Raw genomic sequence first — 21,096 nt, 5'->3', positions numbered from 1 at the left:
GAATGGTAAAAGACTAGATGAGAGAATGTGAAGCTTAAATGGAGTGTATCAAAGGGTGAATAGAGCAAAGAAAGGATGAATATAGTTGCTTGGCTGAAGAAACGAGAGAGCTCCTCTGGAGAGGAACATGTTCACCTACTTTGTTTGCTTTGGTTGGTTATCAACGATTTGGTTCAAGATAGAGAGTATTTTTACTTTCTGTCAACTCCTTTAACTCACTGTATTTGTTAAGGAAAGCAGATACGTATCCTCCCACTCATCATCATTCTTCACCTCCCTGCTTGTGGCATTTAGTCACCCATAACCTAACTGCAGCTTGGTTGGTTCATTCAGCAGTACAGTGTTGTCTGTGCAATATATGTCTGCTTCAGTTAACCGCGCCTTTACAAAGATTTCAATGCATGGCAAACCAAAGAAAAGTGAGTTTCCCTTTCCTACCAGTGCCACTCCTAGTACTTCACTCCTTTATTCTTTCCTAAGTTCTATCCCAGCCTAAAAAAAATATTACCAAATCCATTCTTGGCATGTGCCATATTTTTCTGGCAGAGTGATTCATATATTTTATGGTTTCCATACTGAATTCATGTCTGTTCCAATGTTTCTCTTTCAACATTTGTCAACAGCAGTGACTGACTAAGCCAAAGCTTAGGCACACAATAATGATCCCTGACACCACACCATTCTGTAGCTAAACCTCTACTTACCCAACCTAATCTCTCTAACTTAACCTGAAATAGAGTAAGTTAGGTTTCCTTTCCTTACTTCCAATCAAATGCATTGTTTGTAATTAAATTGTAGTGGAGGGAGATGCCAGGAAGTAAAGTGTGACTAAGTGCCTGATTTTGTGGCTGAGATATTCTGTGACGAACACACCTGCCAAATACAATCTATATATTCCTTTCCCTGTACTGCAGTGAATAATTTTTCCTGCCGTCTACTTACGGCAGACAGGCTATCTGCATTCTATATGTGATGTGTGTGATGTACTATAATTATTATTTATCTGCCTCTTTGGATTGAGAGTAGAATTAAAATGCATTTGGAGAAGAGCAGGGTGATGGGAATTAAAATAAGATTGTCCTTTACCGCTGCCCCAGCTGCAGACTGCGGAGAGTACCAAAGTATCCAACACACTAGCTAGCATGCCTTTATTCATTTAGCACAAGAATACTTGTACTCTATGGTGCATAATACCTTACTCATTAATGAGAGGTAATTTATTTTTATTTCCACACAAAGGCCCTCATTCTGACCCTGGCGGTCGGTGATAAAGCGGCGGCCAACCCGCCAACAGGCCGGCGGTCCAAAATATGGAATTCTGACCCTGGCGGGAACCGCCAACACAGCCTGCCGCATTAACACTCCGACCGCCACGGCGGAACAAACAAACAGCGCGGCGGTCACCGCCAACAGCCAGGCGGCAGACAATGTACCGCCCACCCTATCACGACCCACCAATCCGCCACCTTTTCCGGGGCGGGAGCACCGCCGATAAAAACACGGCGGAAACAGACTACGAACGGGAAAACGCTCACCTCCACATACTCCACGCGAGATTCCGGCAGTATGGAACCCGAGTTACAGGTCATCCCCGCACTCCTATACCTGCTCCTGTACCAGGAGCACGCCCGGCGGCGCGGAAGACATCGGTGAGTACTGCACCTACGACACAGGGGAGGGAAAAGATTACCGGCACACACCCACCCACCCACACCCACTACAACACACACATCAATGCATTCCCACAGATCACTGTCACAACCCACAAACCCCCCCCTCCGAAATAATGCAAAGACCAAAAGAAGAGATCTTAAACGGGCAGATATATTGAAAAATGGACAGCAGTAATCCAAATAAATAAATAAACTATGTAAAAAATATATACATCTACTATATGTAGTCCAACCACTGTCCGTGGACCACAGGGGTCCTGAGCAAAGGGGCAAGGCCCAGTCCCACGACAAGAACTCCACGGAGAGAACACTGCAGGGGCATCAGAAAGAAAAAAGGACAGGCACCTCAGGGGGAAGGGAAGGGGGGGCACCTCAGCCACTTGAGTACACGACGCCAGATCTACGAGGGGACTCCATGACCACTGGCCCATCCTGGGGAGAGCAAAGCCACAGTCCATACAGTCCATACAGTGGGTGGCCTGCCCACTGGGCCATCCTGGGGAGTGCAAAGTCACAGTCCATACAGTCCATACAGTGGGTGGCCTGCCCACTGGGCCATCCTGGGGAGAGCAAAGCCACAGTCCATACAGTCCATACAGTGGGTGGCCTGCCCACTGGGCCATCCTGGGGAGTGCAAAGCCACAGTCCATACAGTCCATACAGTGGGTGGCCTGCCCACTGGGCCATCTTGGGGAGAGCAAAGCCACAGTCCATACAGTCCATACAGTGGGTGGCCTGCCCACTGGGCCATCCTGGGGAGTGCAAAGCCACAGTCCATACAGTCCATACAGTGGGTGGCCTGCTCACTGGGCCATCCTGGGGAGTGCAAAGCCACAGTCCATACAGTCCATACAGTGGGTGGCCTGCCCACTGGGCCATCCTGGGGAGTGCAAAGCCACAGTCCATACAGTCCATACAGTGGGTGGCCTGCCCACTGGGCCATCCTGGGGAGTGCAAAGCCACAGTCCAAACAGTCCATAACAGACTCCACTGCCACTGGAGGAGGCATGTTGACTAGAGGACATCCTGCAGCCCTGCCCGAGACAGATCCTGCCCTGCCACGTCTGCCAAAGGGCCAGCGGTTCTTGCCTGGAAGGGCCCAGTTCAGCGGTTCTTGAGACGGCGGTCCCCAGCGGAGCGGTGCTGGAGACGGCGGGGCCCAGTTCAGCGGTTCTTGCCTTGAAGGGCCCAGTTCAGCGGTTCTTGCCTTGAAGGGCCCAGTTCAGCGGTTCTTGAGACGGCGGTCCCCAGCGGAGCGGTGCTGGAGACGGCGGGCCCAGTTCAGCGGTTCTTGAGACGGCGGTCCCTAGCGGAGCGGTGCTGGAGACGGCGGGGCCCAGTTCAGCGGTTCTTGCCTTGAAGGGCCCAGTTCAGCGGATCTTGCCTTGAAGGGCCCAGTTCAGCGGTTCTTGCCTTGAAGGGCCCAGTTCAGCGGTTCTTGCCTTGAAGGTCCCAGTTCAGCGGTTCTTGCCTTGAAGGGCCCAGTTCAGCGGATCTTGCCTTGAAGGGCCCAGTTCAGCGGTTCTTGCCTTGAAGGGCCCAGTTCAGCGGTTCTTGCCTTGAAGGGCCCAGTTCAGCGGTTCTTGAGACGGCGGTCCCCAGCGGAGCGGTGCTGGAGACGGCGGGGCCCAGTTCAGCGGTTCTTGCCTTGAAGGGCCCAGTTCAGCGGATCTTGCCTTGAAGGGCCCAGTTCAGCGGTTCTTGAGACGGCGGTCCCCAGCGGAGCGGTGCTGGAGACGGCGGGGCCCAGTTCAGCGGATCTTGCCTTGAAGGGCCCAGTTCAGCGGTTCTTGAGACGGCGGTCCCCAGCGGAGCGGTGCTGGAGACGGCGGGGCCCAGTTCAGCGGTTCTTGCCTTGAAGGGCCCAGTTCAGCGGATCTTGCCTTGAAGGGCCCAGTTCAGCGGTTCTTGAGACGGCGGTCCCCAGCGGAGCGGTGCTGGAGACGGCGGCCATTCTATGGCCAACTGCTCATTGCCTGGTGGTGCCCTCCTGGGCAGCGGGGATGGTGCTCCTTCAATGCCCACCTGGGCTGTGGGTGGTGGGGCCCTCCTGGCCAGCTGGGCTGGGTCCTCCCTGGGCAGCGGCTATGGGGGTGGTGGGCTCTCCCTGGGCAGCTGTGACGGTTCCTCCCTGGGCAGCGGCTATGGGGGTTGCGGGCTCCTCCTGGGCAGCTGTGACGGGTCCTCCATGGGCAGCAGGCCTGCTGCCTGACTTCTCCGCCTTGCTGCCCTTGCCCTCCTTAGTCGGGAGTCTGTGGCCCTTTCCTCCCTTTGGAGCTGTGGCTGTTGACGGTGGCTGGCTAGTGTCCTGGGGGGATATAGAACCAGGGCTCCTGCGGCGGCCCTTCCGCCTTCTGCTCCTCTTCCCAGGGGGTGGGCTGGCTGTCCCCTTGCTGCTGGGCGAAGATCCAGACCTGCGGGCTGGTGGGCTCCAATACCCCTGCACCCTTGTCAAGGGGGCTGCAGGGCTGGTGGTGGCTGAGGTGCTCTTCTTACCCCGACGAGAAGGAGGGGGGGGCTCAGGGTCAGGAAAGAAGGTAGCAGTAGAGAGATAGATTTTCCTGGGACAATGGATAGTGGTAGGTACAGTGGGTATGGGAGTGGAGGGAGAGGATGTGGTTGTAGGCGAGACAAGTTTGCTGTCTTTGGGTGCAGGTGCAGGAGCGGGAGGCTGTCGTGAGGTGGATGGCTGTTGGGTGGGTGGGTGGCTGCGTTTGTGTGGTGTGGAAGAGGGGGTGACAGACACAGTGGGAGAGGACACAGGGGACGTGTAAATGGCAGTGGGGGTGGTGACTGCACGTGTGCGGACTGTACTGGAGGGTGTGCTGGTGATGGAAACACTGGCTGATGGTGAGGTGAATGAAGGTGTGAGTGTAGACGTCACAGGGAGGGAGGAGGGAGACGAGGAGGTGGGGGTCACAGAGGTGGTAGTGACTGTTGGCATGTCTGCATCGGAATGTTGCTTGTGTGAATGTCTGCGTGATCTGTGGTGCTTATGTTTGGATGAGCTGCTCTTGGGTGTTGAGGTGTGTGCAGGCTGGTCTGATGGTGTGGGTGGGACAGGCAGAGGAACAGGAGACTGGGAGGAGGGAGTTAGTAGAGGGAGGCAGGAGACAGGGACAATGGCTGCCGTCAGTGCTGAGGCCAGAGCCTGGAACGATCGCTGATGGGCAGCCTGACCCGAATGAATGCCCTCCAGGTACGCATTGCTGCGATGAACCTCCCTCTCCACCCCCTGGATGGCATTCAAAAGGGTAGTCTGCCCAACAATGAGCGTTCCGAGGAGGTCAATGACCTCCTCACTGAGGGCAGCGGGGGTAACAGGGGCAGGGCCTGAGGTGCCTGGGGCGAAGGAGATGCCCGGCTTCCTGGCAGAGCGGGCACGGGGCGAACGCTGAGGGGCTGCTGGGAGGGCGGAGATGGTGCGCTGGGTGGCGGCTGTACCTGTAATGGCGGGGGGCACGGATGGTGCCACCCCCGCAAGGGAGCTCCCTTCCGAGGACGTGTCCGTGTCGCTGCAGGGTCCAGTCATCCCCGTTGTGGAGCTCCCCTCGCCCTCCGTCTCACTGGTCCAGTCAGACTCTGTGGCATGGCCCTCCTGGGCCATGTGAGATGCAGCTCCCTCCTGCCCCGATGCCACTTCTCCTCCGCCTGATGATGCTGATGCACACAAGCACAGAAAGACAAACAAAAAGGGGGGGGGAGAGAGAAATAAAGAGATTTTCAGTACATGGATCACCGGTACAGTTAGCGGACATGACAGACACAGATGCCCCCTGCACTAAGTTGCGCACTTGGGGTCCGCTACGCATTCCGTGGAACATGCCCTACATGCCTAGAGTTGACAACTGCACCCATGGATGACACTGCCCAGGGATGGCTGTACTGGCACACTACTGAGGGTGGTGGCTGGGGACACAGGGGCTTACGGGGGTGCCCAGCCTACAGATATCGCCCTGGCCTAGGGGGACCCACAGCCCTCCTCCCCCACCCAGACACCTCCACTGCGCGACAACAGAGTAGATTATGCTTGTACTCACCCCCTTGTGTCTGCTGTGCTGCCCTCACGCGCCCATCCAAATCAGGGTAGGCCACCGCCAGGATCCGGAACATCAGGGGGGTCAGTTGACGGCAGGCAACCCGCCTACGTTGGGAGGCCATCCCCAGCAGAGATTCGGCGGTCTTCTTGGTCCCGCGGCGGATGTCCTCCCACCTCTTGCGGCAGTGGGTGCCCCGTCGATGGTGGACCCCCAGGGTCCGGACTTCCTTGGCGATGGCACGCCAAATCCCGATCTTCTCATGGGCGCGGACCTATGTGACACGTACAGGGAGGGATAAATACCACGTTCAAGTTTGTCTGCATTTTCGTTGTCAGTGGCCCAACGCCCCCCATCCCCGCCAGGCCCCCCGCCATGCCCCCCGCCAGGCCCAACATGCCCCCCATCCCCGCCAGGCCCCCCGCCAGGCCCCCCGCCAGGACCAACATGCCCCCCATCCCCACCAGGCCCCCCGCCATGCCCCCCGCCAGGCCCAACATGCCCCCCATCCCCGCCAGGCCCCCCGCCAGGCCCCCCGCCAGGCCCAACATGCCCCCCATCCCCGCCAGGCCCCCCGCCAGGCCCCCCCGCCCGGCTCAGCATGCCCCCCATCCCCGCCAGGCCCCCCGCCAGGCCCCCCACCAGGCCCCCGCCAGGCCCAACATGCCCCCCATCCCCGCCAGGCCCCCCGCCAGGCCCCCAAGCCAGCCAGTGGCCCCAAATCCATATTGAATTAAACTCACTTGTTGGTCTGGGGGACCGTAGAGTAGCGCATACTGGGGGAGGACCCCATCCACAAGTTTCTCCAACTCTTCTCCAGTGAAGGCAGGGGCCCTTTCCCCAGGCGCAGCAGCCATTGTCCCTTCCAGACCGAGGTCACAGCAACACTTGCAGTATAGGTCCTCTCCTGTGAAAGTTCAAGTCGCGAGTGAATAAGTAGATAGAAAATGGCGGTCACGCCCGCGGCGGTGCGTACCGCGGTGGTGCGTACCGCCACCGCCGGCGCCCTTCGCCATTGGCTCCTGAAACCCATAGGCTTCAATGTTAACCAATGCGGCTTCGCGCCGCGGTCTTCGACCGCCGACCGCCGCGGTGTGCCACGCCAGCGCATTGACCTCACATCCCATTGTCACACTTCACAGGTCAGGCAGCCGCCATTTCGAGGGTCCACATGGCTCAATTTCAACTGCGTCACACAGGCCTAGACCTTGCATAGCCACTCATACACGCCATTCACTGCATAGAGAATCGTTTACTGTGCAAGCTGTGAGTACGTACCTGTGGGTTGTTTGACTGTGTGCTCCATGTTGTCCTTCCTAGGCACCGTCCGCTGGGTTTGGCGAGGAGACGGATGAATCCTCCCGTGTACAGGCCGCTGGTGGACCTGTCGACAATGGAAGCACGCCACATTATCCTGACCTACCGGCTTGACCGTGCCACTATACATGAACTGTGTGCCCAGTTGGAGCCCGACCTGATGTCCCCCATCCGCCAACCCACAGGGATTCCCCCTCTGGTGCAGGTCCTGTCAGTACTCCATTTCTTGGCAAGTGGGTCATTTCAGACAACAGTGGGAATTGCTTCTGGGATGTCTCAGCCCATGTTTTCGAAGGTGTTATCCAGAGTGTTGTCTGCCCTGATGAAATACATGAGGAGCTACATCCTTTTCCCTGAGGTGGGCGAATTGGCTACAGTGAAGGGTGATTTCTATGCACTTGGACATATTCCCAACGTCATTGGTGCCATTGATGGGACCCATGTGGCTTTGGTTCCCCCAACAGACAGGGAGCAGGTGTACAGGAACAGAAAAAGTTACCATTCCATGAACATCCAGGTGGTGTGTTTGGCTGACCAGTACATCTTGCATGTAAATGCCAAATTCCCTGGGTCAGTGCATGACGCCTACATCCTAAGGAATAGCAGCATCCCTTACGTGATGGAACAGCTAGAGAGACACCGTGTATGGCTATTGGGGGACTCTGGGTACCCCAACCTGTCGTGGCTACTGACCCCAGTAAGGAATCCCCGGACCAGGGCAGAGGAACGGTACAATGAGGCCCATGGGCGTACTAGGAGGGTGATCGAACGCACCTTCGGCCTCCTAAATGCCAGGTTTCGGTGCCTGCATATGACAGGTGGATCCCTAATGTACTCACCTAAGAAGGTGTGTCACATCATCGTGGCCTGCTGCATGCTTCACAACCTGGCTTTGCGCCGCCAGGTGCCTTTCCTGCAGGAGGATGGTCCAGATGGTGGTGTTGTGGCAGCTGTGGAACCTGTGGAGAGTGAAGAGGAGGAAGACGACGGGGATGAAACAGACAACAGGGACAGAATCATTGCACAGTACTTCCAATAGGACACAGGTAACAATTCAAACATAATTTTGTAAATGTAAAATACTCTCCTGCATCTCTGCTGCCTGTCTATTTGCCCCAGTGTATGATGACTGAGTTGTGGCTTTTCCCTCCCTATTTCAGATCTGGGGTCCCCACTACGAGTCCTGTGCTTCGTTTCCCCATGGACTACAGCTTTGTGGCAGCTGTTTGTTGACTTCACTATGTACAAGGACATATTTGCACTGTCATGTCAATTACAATATTTTGAAATCACAGCCAGACTCCAGATAGTTTTGTGCAAAATAGGTGTTTATTTCAGTGCTCAAAATGGGATGGGTGGTTTCAAGTGGGTGGGGGCTATGGTGAAGGAATGTCCATGGCAGAGTCCAGAGTAACAGTCACACAGGTGCATTGTCCATAGGCCTGTGGAGAGATGGAGCATGGGCAGTTCAAGGATGGACAGGGTGACAATGTGGGACAGTGGGATGACATCAGGTGGTATCCTTTGCTGGCGGGGGTCTTGACATCCTACTCTGTCTTCTTGCGAGATCTCAGGGCCCTCTTGCAGGGTGGTTCTTCTCCTGCAGGAGGTGGGGGTCTGGTGGGCTGCTGTTGTGCGGGGGCCTCCTGTCCACTAGCGCCGGCGGAGGTGGTTGGCTGTTCTTGGTCCAGGCTAGTGGCAGGGGCCCTTTGTTGTTGTTGAGTGTCCGTCCTGGTGTTGATGAGTTCCTGCAGCAGCCCTACCATGGTAACCAGGGTGGAGGTGAGGGCTCTGATGTCCTCCCTGTACCCCCGATAGTGTTCCTCCTGCAGTACCTGGATCTCCTGGAACCTGGCCAGTACCGTCGCCATCGTCTCCTGGGAGCGGTTGTATGCTCCCATGATGGTGGTGAGGGCCTCGTGGAGAGTGGGTTCCCTGGGCCCGTCCCCCCCCTGTCGCACAGCTGCCCTCCGAGTTGCCCTGTTTCCCTGGGCCTCTGCCCCCTGGCCGGTGTGCCCACTACCACTGCCCCCAGGTCCCTGTTGTTGTTGGGGTGGTGGGTTATCCTGGGTACCCTGTAGTGGTAGACACACCGCAGATTGACGCGCCCTGGAGACAGAGGCATGGGCCCGCTGGGTGGGAGCTGTGCTGGTGTTCCCAGAGGGGTTTGGGTCTGTAGTGGCCTGTGCCTGTGTGAGGGGAACCGACTGTCCAGAGGTCCCCGATGGTCCGGGCTGGTCATCAGTGTCCAGGTCGACAGAGCTGCTGTCATCGCTGACGGCCTCTTGGGTGGGGGGTGTGGAGAATTCTGGGCCCTCCGTGGCGGTGTGTTGGCGGTCGGGTCCTGCAGGGGTATAGAGGTATGGTTATAGTTTCAATGTGTGCCATATGGGTGTATCTGTGGGTTCCCGTGTCCCCAAGTGCTGGCATTCGTTTGTGGGGGCTTTGGTGAGGGTGGCTTGTGGGGGGGATGTGTATATGCATTGGGCATGCTTTGGTGATGGGTGTCCATGCTTAGTGGACGCATGCAGGCCTAGGTTTTGGGATGTGTGGGTTGTGATGGTGAGACAATGGCAGGGAATAGGTGTGCTGGGGGTGGGGGTGAGGATGGTGGTGGGGGTGAGGATGGTGGTGGGGGTGAGGGTGGGGGTGAGGATGGGGGTGGGGGTGAGGGTGGGGTTCGAGGATGGGGGTGAGGGTTGGGGTATGATTTGGCATGCAGGTGGGGGGGAAGCAGTATTGAAGCTTCAACTTACCAGAATCCATTCCTCCGCCGACTCCTGCGAGGCCGTCAGGATGCAGGATGTTCAAGACTTCCTCCTCCCATGTTGTAAATTGTGGGGGTTGAGGTGGGGGTCCTCCGCCAGTCTTCTGCACGGCGATGTTGTGCCTGGATACCATGGAACGCACCTTCCCCCGTAGGTCGTTCCATCGCTTCCTGATGTCTTCCCGATTTCTGGGGTGCTGTCCCACAGCGTTGACCCTGTCGACAATCCTCTGCCATAGCTCCGTCCTCCGGGCAATGCTGGTGTATTGGACCTGTGTGCCGAAGAGCTGGGGCTCTACCCGAACGATTTCCTCCACCATGACCCTGAGTTCTTCGTCTGAGAAGCGGGGGTGTCTTTGGGGTGCCATGGAGTGGTGTGTATGATGTGTGGGGTGGAGTATGTGTAGTTAAGTGTGTTGAGTGTGGTGGTGTGTGTTTTGTGTGTGGATATTGTGTGGGTGATGGTGTAGTGTGTCTCTGTGTGATGGTGTTCTGTGATCGCTGCTGTGTCTCTCAGTGCTTCTTTTTGGATTTTGGTCGAAGGGGTTTGTGGGTGATGTGGGTGGGTGTTTTATATTGTATTGTGTGTGTGGGAGTGGTGTGTGTATGTGTATCAGGTGTGTGGAATTCAAATCGTCCAATGTGGCTGAGTTTTGTTCGTTTGTGTGTATTCTGACCGCGGCGGTGTGTACCGCCAATGGAAAACCGCGTTTGAAAGACCGCCGCGTGGATTCGTGGGTCGTAATGGCATGGGCGTATTTCTGTTGGCGTGACGGTGGAGGTTTGGTCACCTCCACTTTTCCGCCGACCGCTGGTCTGGCGGTCTGTTGTGGCTGTCGGATTTTCGGAGGTTTGGCTGCTGCGGGTCAGAATGACCGTGGCGGATTACCGCGACCGCGGCGGGATTATGGAGGATTTCTGAACGGCGGTAGGCGCCTTTTACCGCCGAGGTCAGAATGACCACCAAAGTGTCTGTTTATTTTTTTAACTAGAAAATTCTTGAAAAGAAATAAAATACTTTAAAAAAAAATATTGGTGTGTTATTATAATGCCTTAATTCCTTTCAGGCCATAGGAGTTTTTTTGTGAGGTGTGGTTAGGTAGAAAATTGACCTATGTACTGCTACTGTGCCACTGTAATTCCTTTCCTGATTTAGCTACTCCTGCTGCTCCACCTATATGCCAGGAGATAGCAGTCCAGCTGCAGTGGCAGAGATCAGTGGCAGAGATTGGAGGCCATCCATTTAGAACATCAATGGCTGGTGCCTCTACAGGAGGAGGCGGCAGCTGCCTTTACACCGAGCCCCAGTTCCTCCTGCTAGCGGCCGGTGTCTTCAGCCTCCCACAAGCAAAAATATTGCCAGTGCTGCTGCCAGCTGGCAGCTGCCCATCCAAATCTAAACACTGTGCCCCCCCCTCAGGCTGCATGTCTCAGTGCCACATCTGGCAGTATCTGGAGTGCCTGGACCTCAACATTTCACATATGGATGGAAGCTTTGAGGAGCTCTGACCCACGTGGACAACACCCTCTTTTAGCTCTTTTTCATATTTTGCTTTGGTGGGAGGTACGTTTGTTGTGGGTGAAGAGGGTGAGAATTGGCAAGGTAGTTGGGAGTTACTTTGGACATTTTTAAGTTTGACATTGGTTGGGTATGTGGTCATTTGTTTGGAGAGGTTTTTTTTTTTAAAAAAAGGAAACACGAATCTACTTTATTGTAGTTTTTTGTGTTTTACTTTTGCTTAGCACTGTTGCATTATTGCACAGCCTATTTTTTTTATCTGTTTGCCTATTAAAGTAAGTGTATGCATACCAGCTAGTTATCATTATTTTAGTTATACCCATGTCATACTATCCTCTGCAACTATATTATTGACCATTAGGGGTTAGGGTATGCTGCCATTACCTGCATTGCCTATGCAACAGAAGTTAGCTACCTACTAACTAAACTAGTTAACTTCACTCCATACTTCTCTTACCTGCATAGAGAAAGTGATGGCTGCTACCTCTCTCTGTCTTCCAAAACACAGAGCAGGGTTTCACAAGATGCTTTCTTAATGGTGGTGGCAGTAGTAGCAGGCTAGTACGCTAACAGGGAAGGTAGTACAACAAGTGAGGTCCCCCTTCTGCTTAGGTGAGCTCCATCTGTAGTATCAATAAAAAGGAGTATCCATCACAGGCAACTAAATTGAAAGAAAAACACAGAGTTAGTGGGTTATATATTTATATCACAGCTTTGGAAAGACTGAGACCAGACTACTTCCACCATGACACAACAAAGCAACAATTGGCGATTGTGACTTCTTTTGAGCAATGGGGAGCTTTTTAAATAAAACTAAAGTTACAAAATCCTTGAGTCAGGAGATGTGAACTCAGAGTCTTGAGTGGAGTCGCCAAGGTTAAGTATTTACACAACACAAGGCTTGAATGATGATGTTGACAAATAATGTTCTAGATCTGAATCCCTTTTAGACGTGGGTGGGCAAGTGGAGCTGGTATGGGCTATTGCTCAGGCAATAGAATATCCTGCAGTGACTTGGTGTCACTTTCATTAGATCTGCCCCACCAAGTGTGTGATCCATTTATTATGTGAATTAAGTCACCTTAGTGAATCACACAGCCTGGGGGAAGAGCGATAGGGGTTTGATGAATGATTGGGAAAGGGGATTTTGGGAAAGGTGTGATAAAGACATGGAAGATCGATTAACTGAGAAGTGATGTTGCCCTTAGAAAAAAGTAAATGCAAAACAGATCCCCAGTGCAATGCCAGGCCACCCACAATCACCTTTAAAATTTATAAAAAAAGAAAGTGGTAAAACAAACTCTGGTGTATGCCCTCTATCAAACCACAAACCTTAAAAAAATTCCTTAACTTACTTGATTTCTTACAAAAAGTCGTTAACATCCAGGGGTACATGCAGCCAGGAATTCCCTCCAAATTCTAATTAAAAGTGACCAAAAGATGATAAAGCAGTGAAAGGAGCCTTCTGGGCAGGAAAAGGAAGTTGGAGTCTTGGTGGCACTTCCTTCCTAATAAAAAACAGAAACTAAAAAAAGTGTTTGTATTAAAAAAAAACTACCTCAACCGTCCGTTTGACTTTGAAAACCTATTTTCGAGTTGATTTTGCTGCTCCTCAAGTGAGAAATCTATGACAATAATTGCCTTGCTGACCACAATTGCTTATGACTGCCACTGTTAGAAAGTGCCACGGAAGGCTTCCTAGTAACTGTATATCATGCTAGGGAATGCCATACTTGCTCACACTCACTTGCCAAAGCCTTGTGTTGTTCTCGTTGTCATTACTTTCCTTGAATGAGAAAAAAATTCCACGACATGGCGATTGGAGAAATTTGGCCAGAACTCTGTGTTAAAAGAGTAACACTGAGGACCTCATTAAGGGTTTGCCTGTCTATTGCCAAGACCGATGTACAGGCACAACTCTCAAAAAGCCAGGTTGACCATGGACGAGAAAGAGATGGTTTCACCACCAGACCGGTCACGCTGGCAACACCCTGTCCTCCATATTACAAGCCACAAATCAGCATTGTGGAAATTGCACCATGGAAAACCATTGGTGGTGTGAATTCTCCGTGGTCAAAAAATCACCTCCACTGGAAAATGACACCACATTGGACAGTCTGAATACCCCACAGTTGACACACATAACACAAACCTGTGAACTGCAATTTATAACACACTCTCACACACCTCCACAATCCTTTGCAACCACAACTAACAACTGAGATACTATGGAGAACAGCACTGCACGCAACACCATAGGACAAACACACTTCTACCACAACACACAACTACACCACCAACACAATACACACATCACCACTGCACACATATACCAGATACCACCAGCACAATCAACCAAATATCCCCCACCCCAGCCACCTCCCAACACTGCACCCTAGACACACAACACACACCCCCACCTACAAGATAACCACCGTGTCCCATCAGAAGCACCCAAATTTCACAGATGAGTTGAGGGTCATGGTAGATGAAATCATCAGGGTAAAGCCACAACTGTTCAGACCACTGGTCCAGCAAACATCGATATCCAGGAAAATGAAGTTATGGTGGATGATCATTCACAGGGTCAACTCAGTGGGCACCCATTCACGCACAACGGAGGACATCAGTAAGAGGTGGAATGACCTACGGGGGAAGGTGTGTTCCATGGCATCCAGGCACCTGATTGCCATCAACAAGACTGGCGGTCTTGAGTTCACATCGTGGGAGGAGAAGGTCATGGACATCATGCATCCTGAGGACCTGACTGGAATCATTGGAGGACTCCACACTGGTAAGTGAACAACACTCCCCAGGTACCAACCACTCCTGCCCAGCATGCGTCCCCACCACCCATCACTCCCTAATCTACCCCATCGCACACTTCTGTCCCCATTACCCCACACCCCTGCATGCCACAATGTGGTTCTAAAAATTCTGGACCCATGTAATTTACTTTGCCACAGCATTACGATTTTAGTATCAAAAGACCGATAATGACTAGTACACTAAGCATGAGCATTTTCGCTCAATTCCAGCAGCGTTTTCACCTCGAAATCGCCATTTTCGTCCTGCACTCGTGGCTCCCATTTTATACACGGCAGCCATTTTAAAAGTTGCCCTCACATAGGCTTATAATACAGTCAGATTTGATTCCAAGGACACGTACACCTTGATTGACTTTTCTCTGACCTGGGCAAGCTGGAACCATTGCCTCAGGCCAAACCTGTTTGGTCAGTCCCTCTCCCAGTGGCCGAATCAGATAGCATCAAGGCACACCATGCCATAAAACCCTTATTATCGCTCACACACCCTGCCTAATCTTGCTCACACCTGCACCTGCTCTTTTCTTCTTCTTACTTTACGAGGGGGAGGTGCCCGTTTTTATTGGGGGTCCACACTTATCTGATGTAAAATACTAGGCCTTGCCGGGTAATTTATTATGGGTTGGATGACATGAAATATGAGGTTTCATCATGACACTGTTTTTTCCTTTGTAGTGAAAACATGTGAATGACCAACCAAAATGTCAAGAATGTTTGCCTGAAGCTTAAAAAACTGTATATAAGGAAACCTGACTTTGCATTGAAACACAGTCTCCTGAGAACATACAAATCGTGCTGTTGTACTTCTAGGACACTTGTCAATTGGTTGCAGCCAATAAATTCGATCTTTGACTTCACCTAGAAGACTCTGAGTTTCTGTAGTCTGAATCAGGAAAGTACCCGAGGTCTTTGGGTGTACCCTGGCACCGCTGGGTTACCGGATCAGTACCGGTTCTGAAAAACCCAGTACCTCAGTTGGCGCCCAACGTGGGGCGATACCAGTGGTACCGGTCCAAGCCTGAGGTCCGTGGGGAGCTTCGTGTGAAAATTCTGGAGGAAGGCCGCCACTTCATCGACCCCTGCATGTCGACGTGGTCCGAAAGTCTTTGTTGCGAGGTTCCCCGCTTCCCGACGGCTATGAAGGACTGCTGCCCTGGCTATCGCCCTGATTTGGACCCTTGATTTTTGGTAGAGCGAAACGATAAGACGAGTCTTCTGGTGACGTCATTGATATTTTCAGTTAAGTATAAGTGGAGCGTCTCCCAGTCCTTAGTTGGACACTTGGTTTGGTCCTTAGTTGGACACTTGGTTTGGTCCTTAATTGGACATTTGGTTTGGTATCCCTTTGGGATCACTTTGATTTGGAACTTGCAAGTACCAAAGCCGAAGGACTCGTGTATTCACGAGACTATCGTAAACGATAATCCTTTGAAGTTTGAAGCTAGACTAGTGAGCGAAGATGCCTGGTCTTAGCAGACTTGGAAATTTGTTTTGTCTTGGTTGTAAAAGGGACTCCCGGTTGGAGGACTCATGTCCGGTTCCTCCGATTGGAACTCCAACCTATGAACTATATGTGAAGCACGGAGTGGGCCCCATCACGTTTAATAAAGTATGGGTCCGCTATTCTTGGAAATAATTGAGAAAAGTTTTTTTTTTTTTTTTCTTGTAAATATGACTTACAACTAGGATCTGCAAACGGTTCTGTAAGTAAATTGCGACGGCGCTATTTATGAAAAATGGCTAAAGCGCGCTGTATTGTGTGTACTGAGTGTTTTCTGTTTATATCTGAAATGAGCTCAATGTGTGTTTGTGGGTCTTCTTGATGTTTACAGTTTGTTAAGTAAAATGTTGGTTAATTAATATTAAGTAGAAACTTAGAAAAAATCCAGAAACGAACCATGTGATGTGCTAACATAGCTATATGTTGCTCTTTAATTTATAGAATGAGCAATTGTGCACATATACAAAACTGCCGTTAAATGCTTAATAAATTAGAAAACACATTCAATAGATATAAATAGGGCCCCCCCCCAAAAAAAAAAACGAAATTATCTATTTTCAATTCAGCCAGCACTTTCCCAGTTAAACATGGGTGGAATTTTGCATAACCTTCCTTTTAAATGAAAGTGGCGCAAAAATGTGACGCATTTCAAGTTAGGCTTATGCGCTTAGGCTTGTGAGTTAATGTATCCCAAATAATAGGCAAGGGATGCAGCTTGCTTTTATATGTGGAATTATCACAAAAAAAAGAATAATTTTTTTTTTTTTTTTTTTTTTTAAAGAAAATTATTAATTATGGAAAAATTATTTAAAAAATAAGTGCCTTTCAAAATCGTTTTTTAATATTTATAAAGCTTAATACCTATACTATGACCTCCTAACATTAAAATGTAATTTAAGTTATGTTGCACCGCTAAAATGACATTTGTATGTGCAATTTTCCCTTGGCGCAGGAGCAAACAAGCTCATTTCTATAAAGTATAAGTTAATATTTTCAATGGCTGACTCATGGATTGTGTAATAGACATTCTGGTAATGCATATTATGCAAGAAAATTGTAGGATATTGATTTTTTAATGCCTAAAATATCAAAGTCGATTTTGGGCAAAAGCACTGTTTAAACTGCATTTTCTTTCATTCAGAGTACTTTTTAAAGTGTCTCAGGCTTCAGTAAATGCATACATTTAGGTTTGATATATATATTTGCAGGTTGTGCCTTCTTATGATTCAATGAGTCAATGTGCCAGTACAAAGGCTTGTTTTAATATCAAGGTTGAAGGTTCTAACTTCAGCTGGGCCTACTGAGACGTTCATTCATTCGAGGTTGATGAAATATGTACCATTGCATGGGATTGCAACAAGCATTTATTCTAACAACTGGTATGTGTGTTATTAAGGTTTGTGAATTATTCACAGTAAATGTAGTTTAATAATCTGGAAATAGAGATACATTTTTTTAGCGCCTAAAAAGGAAAAAAAAATTTTTTTAAATAGAGTGAATTATTGCAGGTTAGAAGGAAAATAGAAAGGCCTACTGTCTTTGACAGATTCAGAGTGGCAGAAGCTAGGAGAGCTACAGAGGCTGGCTCAAGTCATGCTGCTGAGATGCTATCTTTAGTTTTCCCATAAACAATGGAGGAGGCTGTCATGTTGACACTTGTGACCTTTTAAATTAGGGCCTTGTCTCTGTGAAATGCAGAATGACCCTACCGGGCCTCTAAAAGTGGGATTTCTGGTTTCTCCAGAAGAACATCAATACAATTAAAGAACTTAATTCCAAAGGGAAAATATAAAAAAAGGGGTTTCTTCGAAAGTCCCAACATCATGTTAAATGCTCTGCAGAACTGATACATTTGCGTCTCCGCTCTAAAAAATTAAAATTATGCCTGCTAGTTGCTTTTATTTGACAGAAAACGAAGTGTTGCATTAAGTCTTAGACAGAAAATAAGATGCAGCCCTTTTCTAAAATTTTGAAGGCTACATGCCTTAATGAGAACGATTTGCCAATTAAGACTTCTTTTTCACAGTGGAAATTGTAGGTGCCAAATTAATATGGAGTGTCAGTGTAACAATTTTTACTTTTAGAAAGGTAAAACTAAGGTGGCTTGATGTTGCGAAGTAACTGACAAGAGGGTAACAGTTAAGTAATGGAAATGTATTTTCATGTATTTGGTCCTATCATGAATTGTTCTTGCTGGTCCTGTATGTTAGAAGAGAAACAGTAAAGTTATATTTGACAGCAGATTTCCATTGCCTGGTGATCTACTGTCAAAAGGAGGGTAAGGATTTTAAACCTGACAAATTAAACAGGCCCAAATATTGGGTTTTGGGCTGCAGGTTTACAGTGCATAAAGTACATGACATGGTGTTGTGTGTCACCGCTTGTTCACACATGCTATTGTTTTGTCTATGCTTTTTGTGCTTGATACACAGCAAGTATATCTGATGGCTTGACGTTTTGTGCGTTTTTATTATTTTTTTTATTTGTTTTTTACATGTTTGTTGCTGCTTTTGATACTATTACAAGCTCCCCTGTGTTGTGAGGGGATGGTCATGACGATGCCCATCGCTACGCAACAGTTGGTTGAACTTGTTCTGGTTACTAAATTCCACAGATAATGATATTTCATGCTGTGAACATAAAAGACAACACTTCACCAGTGAACGTCTATTTGGCTATAATGGTATTGAAGGAAAATAAAAAGAGATATACAGGATCAAAGTGTGTCACCTGCAGTTAGTCACGTTACTGCCCCTTCCCTTAAAGGAACAGGCAGCCCTACATTTATGTATCCTTGATTGGACCTAAGGATGAAATTATAGATCTGTGACTCAAGGTGGCCTAATTTCTATATTACATTAGTTAATGATGTTCTGTTTCCTAAGTAGCATATGGCTTTCGTTCCTTAAAAGAAAACCAGGTTTTCATTTTTTCCTGAAGAAGGAACTGAAACATTAGCTAGGAGTACCGTATATGGTGTAGTCGCCAACGGTAGAGTTAAAATTTGTGTAACTTTGGCCTTTGTGTATCACCCGTACTCTTGGTGTTGTGTCACATGCCTGACTATCACCCAAATAATTTTTTTTGTTCTTTCTATAGATTTTTTCTTTGGTTACTTCCCCTGACCAATGTCGCACCATGCTTAGTTATTGAGATTTTAGCTATGTCCTAGTCCCATTTCTCTTTTTCGAATTCCTTTCACCAGTCAGCCCTTTTATTATTATTGATGTATTGTTCAGGTTCACGTTTCCAGACTGCAGTGATGTACCAGGGACCCCCATGTTATGTATAATTCCCTTTGGTATGACCAGACTGGTTTTCAAGAATTTGCCTGCTTCAATGTTTTCCAGCCTGACTGTCAGGGTAGTGATAGACTGGTTAACTGACTCAATATTATAGTAAGACAAGTTTTCCATCTCAATAGGAGATATCTTATGTTTACCTTTTTGAACATGACGAATTTTCAATGTCTATTTTAATTTGGTTTTCGGTTCCCTTCTGTTCCTGCTACTTTATTTTTTTGTGGGATCAGATGTGTCCTAATCATGCAAATATCAGGACCCTCTAGTTCTTGTCTTTTTGTTTGCACATTTGACTATTAGCCTGTGTATTGCATAGTGCACCTGATGCACAGTTTTTAAAGGAAGGTTTCTACATGTCCCTGATAATCGGTATCATGTGATTTCTCTATTGAGATGTTCTAAGGTAAGGAGGAACACCTAGACTTAATCATTGAGGCAAATATGTGTTTACCCCATTAGACAATGCCACTGTGTGAGGAAATCCATTCAGATAGAATTCTCATGTAGCTATAGATGGCAGAGAATAATGGAGAGAACTGAATTAAAGATGCTACAGACCCTGTTTTGCCCTTCTGCCTTTGTCTTTGTATTTTATGCCCATGGTGTATGGCTACTCCTTTGAAGATTGCAGACCACCTGCTTGCAGTCCCCTTGTTAAAAACCATGAACTGTTTTTGTACTAAATTGAAGGAAACTAACAGCTGTGGCACACTTCCTACGTCACTAGATTCTGCAGGTATCAAGTCATAATAACCTGCAGGACATTGATTTAAGCCTAATTCCCATCAGTGACAGCTACAGATGAAAGACGGACGTCTTGGCCCTACAGTCTCAGCACCCAGGAAGTAGCAAAGCTGGACAGCGATCGCCAGCGCATGGTATCGTACTTGCTCCATCAGACGGCGTTGGACATCACAAAACCAAAGTTTCAGTGTAAAAGAGCTAAAGAGAAGGATTCCTGTTGTTGATGGCAGAACTGTTTTGAGGTTTCATTTCTCTACCTGTCATGTGCTGGTAACCTCTGACAGTGTGCAATCCCTTGAGCCCCTTGGCCTGAGTTTTGGCCACACACCCCCTTTTCTTTGCTCCAACGGAAGAAGGGCAGTGCACCGGAGATTTCAAGTTTGGAAAAAGGCACTATATTTTGGTGCCCATGAAAGAGCAGCTTGAGCGTCCTCTGACACTAAATAATGAGTGTTGGAGTCTGAAAGTGCTGCTGAGCTTGAGCTATTTCCCAATTAATGGTGCTTGGGTCTGCACGAGATGATTTGTGCCCTTGATCAATGAAGAGCACATTGTTTGTAGTATCTGCCACAGAGGAGAGACACTGGTGCATTGCTTTAAGACATTGAGACTTTCGAGTGAGCTGTGGGTGTTTGCCAGGAGGGCACTCCAACTAAGCAGTACTTTTCTCACGAAGAGGCCTGAATTGAGAGGCCCATGCGAAAGAAAACAACAAAAGAAAATTTGATGGACAATAGAAGCCTGCCAGAGAGGCTTTTTGAACGGACTCTGGGCATAGTTGGTTTCACAAGAGGTTTCCGTGTGATTGTATAGACTAGGTGTTAGGAGACTGATTGTTTTGCTGGCATTGTTTTAAAGTACTATTCTGTTTAGTAAAAGCAGAATAAAGTCCATTTTCTGTGGAAAGAGTACCCCCTTTTCACCTTAGAGCATTGATGAGAGTCACCACTGTTCCACCTGAACATACAAAAATTACTGAAATGCAGAGGAGCCCTAAAAATGTTACTAGATAATTTTAGGATTTGCTTTTTGGTTAGGGTTGTGAAAAATTATTATTTCATTTGTAAATAGTGGTCACTACTTTCTCCCGTTGTCTATATGTTCTTAATAACGTGTTTTCTAGTGTCTTTTAAACATGACGTTGTCATTTATGGGTGGGATTGTTTTTCTCTACTCAATTGACTTCTGCACCCACTTCCCAACCTATGTCTTTTCCTACTATTGTTTCTTTGCAATCTTTTCACCCTTTTCCTGAACATGAGCAGGTTAGAAGATCAGAATTTGTAAGCAATTTTTTTGTTCAGCTTCTGCATCAACACTAGTTAGTAGTGAACATCACTAATTGTTGGGTGTGTGATCTTATGCCACCTACTGCAGATAGAGGTATTCCTTATTTTGTCCTGCCATATGT

Source organism: Pleurodeles waltl, chromosome 3_1, assembly GCF_031143425.1.
Source record: "Pleurodeles waltl isolate 20211129_DDA chromosome 3_1, aPleWal1.hap1.20221129, whole genome shotgun sequence".
NCBI classification, from domain to species: Eukaryota; Metazoa; Chordata; class Amphibia; order Caudata; family Salamandridae; genus Pleurodeles; species Pleurodeles waltl.
Note: the sequence above shows the minus strand (reverse complement) of the source record.